Source organism: Aplysia californica, unplaced genomic scaffold, assembly GCF_000002075.1.
Source record: "Aplysia californica isolate F4 #8 unplaced genomic scaffold, AplCal3.0 scaffold01455, whole genome shotgun sequence".
Taxonomy (NCBI): Eukaryota; Metazoa; Mollusca; class Gastropoda; order Aplysiida; family Aplysiidae; genus Aplysia; species Aplysia californica.
Genome location: NW_004798725.1, coordinates 63,842 through 68,055, shown reverse-complemented (window position 1 = coordinate 68,055; position 4,214 = coordinate 63,842).

Here is a 4,214-nt window from a genome sequence, read left to right as displayed (position 1 = left end):
GGGGGGTGGTGAGCTGTTGCGAGCCTCTGCGTAAAAAAGGGAACATAGTATATTATAACCGAGGTGCCAACTGTGTCTTTTTTCTGTTGACTCTAAATTTAAGACAATCCACAAGAAAAACACCAGAACAAGTTACTGGTCCGGGATATACAGTCGAGCAACCACCTGTCTAAAACAGTCACCTGTACAAACGGCCATTTCGCCCTTCCCCCTTCTTTCAGTTTTCTCTTTATCATAATGACGCTGTCTAAAACGTCCATCTGTCTAGGAAAACCACGTTTCTCCTGGAAAATGGGAGGCCATCTTGGACAGTTTCAACTTTATAATATTATTATTTCACGGTTGTCGAATCCCCTAAGTGTTGACAACAAATGGCCCTTTGCGTCAGGGGAAATTATAAATATATGATTTCACCATTTATTTATTATATTATTGGAAAAGGCTTGAGAACAAGCGAACCAAGCAAATAAAGGCCATATATAAACCTATACAATTTCAAAAAGTAGAATGTAAATAGGAAGTAGAGCTCATCTGTGAAAGGGTTCAAATGTTTGTGGACATTTAAAAATCTGGATAAACGAACTGAAATGTCCATTCATCGAATTACGGCCGATTTAGTCGGTCTCGACAACACAGGAAAATATCTTACGGTCATTTTAATCTGCTTTCAACACTTTGAGGACAAATAGAAGACGCCCCCACCCCCACCCCCTCCCCTTCCAGAGCCACTCATACGTCACCAAGTACCTGAAGAAAAAACCAAACAGCTGTGACAGCTAGTGAACATCTGGAGCTTTTTTCCTAAAAGTACATTCTTGTTTTATTAAAAGTCTTACAACACATGCAACACAATAAGGTCATATAAGTGGCGGAGATTAGAGTTGTTACGATATATTAAGGTTTGATTTTTTTTTAAAGAAGGTACAATCCAACCACACCAGAGCACCTACCAACCACCCACTGAACTACAATCTAAACACTTTCTAATAATACTGATGATAATGAATAGCATTAATTTGTTTAGCGCATATATCCCCTTTCAACAGCAAGCTCTAGACTTTCTACACTAGAACAAGTATATCATTACCCCAGCAAAACCCTACAACACTCAATAACATTCTCGGCTTACCGGGAAGCGTACAGTGCAAGCTAACGATTAAACGCTCCAAAACTACACATCTGGTTGGTTGGTCTTTTCCCTAAAGGCTCAAGTATTTCTCATCTTAAATGGGCCACAAAAACGAAAAGAAACGCGGACCCTTCCCACCCCCAGACCAAAAAAAAAAGCATCAGGTTCTAAACATCCTCTGTTTTCCTAAACGTACACCCGACGGGCACATTCACCTTTCTAAAGACTTTGTAAAGACATTCTAAAGCATAACAGGCTCCTCTGGGAGACGAGCATTCACCTGTCTCGCCCTTTGGCGCTAATTTTTTCTAGGTCTCAACGCTAATAGTAACGGTGGTAAGGTCTTTTTGGTTGCATGCGAGCAAAATAAAATTGTTGTATTTCGTTAAGTACCAAGCCCAGACGTGTGGTTCTATTTCTTTACACCACACAGTGTTTCGATACTTTAGACGCCCGCCCCCAATCCCCACTCCTGGGCCAGCCAAAATCAGAATAGGTAAAATGAATTAATTGAATATGTTTCAACAATAATCATTTCTATCCTCAAATCTTCAATTTCATACATTTATTTCAATATCTGGTAATGTCTACCACCCAAAAACATAATAGGTAGAATAAATTAATTGAATAAGTTTCAACAATAATCATTTCTGGCGTCGGTGGCCTAGTGGTTAAGCTCTCGGACTCGCAACCGTAAGGTCGTGGGTTCGAATCCCGTTAGGGGCCCGACGTTATGTCCTTGGGAAAGGCACTTTGCACAAATTTTCCTCACTTCACCCAGGTGGAAATGGGTACCCGGCTATAGACAGTGAACGATCTTGTCAGTTTGATAGTGTTTGAGCGCGTGAAATCCGCAGCTTGCACTGTATGCTTCCGCGGAAGCCAAGAATGTTTATGATTGTTCTCAGAGGGTCTGCTGGAGTAATGACAGTTGTAAAGCGCATATTATTATAGAGCATGCTGTTGAGCATGGATATGCGCTATATAAATGCAATTATTATTATTATTATTATTATTATTATTATTATTTCTAGCCTCAAATCTTCAATTTCATACATTTATTTCAATATCTGGTAATGTCTACCACCCGCTTTCCTAACAGCATCAAGACGTTCAGAGTGTAAGACTCAAGCAACGCAATGAACTGTTCTTTGTCAAATTCCAAACCGCCCAAAATTCTATGGAGAGCCCCATCAAAATCGTCTTGGAAGGTCATGAGGTGTTTTTCGACTCTGCATTTTACGACTGAGCCTAAATGTAATTGACGTTATCCGGCAGATCCAACGCTTAGTGTTCGTTGTCGGGAATCCGCGACATTAAAATTTTGCTTTGCAATGGCGCCTCAAAATGCAAAATACCAAACATTAGATACAACCCTGCCGGAAGTAAACGAATAATCATAGGGCCATAATACTTTGGATTTATTGAGGTCACAAATTTCAATGACTAGGCTCAATAAAAGAAATTATATGGAGGATTGCCTCACGTGGCTCCCAAATTCGAATAGCTGATGTTGGGGGTGGGGGGGGAGGTTAATAAGGTATCTAAACACCCTGTATATATGCACGGGTGCGTGTGAGGTAATGGTTAGCGTTTTCATTGTTGTACACAGAACACATGAGTTCGATCTCCGTGTGGGTACATTTTTAATCCAGTTTCTTCGTCTGTTATATCCCTCTCGACATGGAATTTACAGAAAGAGTCGAAGTGACCCGCTTCTTAAATTATTTAAATTGTATCGATAGGAGCATTTAGCATTTACTATTACAAGTGCAAACTAAACGTTCTATTGCGTTTAATTCGCCATTGTGAACAAAAAAAAACAAATGCATCAACCACCATTCTTTACGTTATAATAAGGGCTTAAATAAATGCCGACCGTGGGATTGTGCGTTCATATAACTTTACGCAATTGCTAGCGTTGCTAAACTCTTAACAAACATTGTGGATAGACCGTGGGATTGGGCTTTCTAATGACCTGGTGCAGTTGCGAACGTTGTAAAACTGTTAACAAACATTCCAAACAATTCATGGGACAATGAGATTTCACCTAACGCATGGAAGAGTTCACCTGGCGGACCTGTGTATGACGTTGCAGGTATGGTCTAAAGTAGTAAATGGTATGGGTTTAAAGCCTCTGTCAACACTATTAGGTTATTTAAGAGGCAGGACCTCCGAGTTTAATGTCCATCTCCGAAAAGGCGGAGCCTAGTGGGAAATTCGTGAAAAGTGCCTTTCCCAAGGACACAACGTCTGGTCGAGCTGAGGCTCGAACCCCTGAACCCGTAATTTCACGATCACGAGTCCGGTAGTCTAACCACTACACTATTGACGCCATTTCAGCACATTATAGTTATCTCCGACCAGCAGTTGACCAAATGCAATTTTGAGACACATCTCCAACCACATCATACACAAATCAGAAACACGAATTTGTATTTGTTTATGAAGTGCATTCGGGCCACTGCATACCCTTTTTAAGTTTCAGATAAAGAGAACAGATTTTAAAACTGTTTGAATTAGGACATTATGTTTCTGGGTTTTTTCAAGGGTCCTCACAAAAGCAATCTTCAACGTTTCACAATAGCCAAGTGCATGTGGTTAAAGAGCTACGTTGTTAGAAGAAAAACTACTGGAATGTATCAATTTGAGTACATCGAAATAGGTTGTTTTGTTTTAGCAAACTTTTTAGGGTACTTGCAACACAACTAGTTTATAATATAAGTGCCAAAGGTTAGAGTTGCTACGAGAGAGTAGGAAACAAAAAGAGAAGAGGGGTAAAAAGCGTTGGACGTGTTTGATGAGAAAGAAGGAGCAAACAACACAAGAGTACCCGCCAACCACCCAGGAAGTAGGTTGGGACTTGGGACGTGTATGATAGTCAGTAAACCATTTTGGTTGTTAGTGTTTAAGCAGCAGAATTTTTCTAAGTGTTCTATGGTCTTAGGGGGGGAGGGGGGGTGACAATAGTTGTGGAGCACATAGATTTATGCTGTGGAGCGTAGGTATATTATGCGCTGTATCATACCAAATAGTAGTAGTAGTAGTAGTAGTAGTAGTAGTAGTAGTAGTAGTAGTAGTAGTA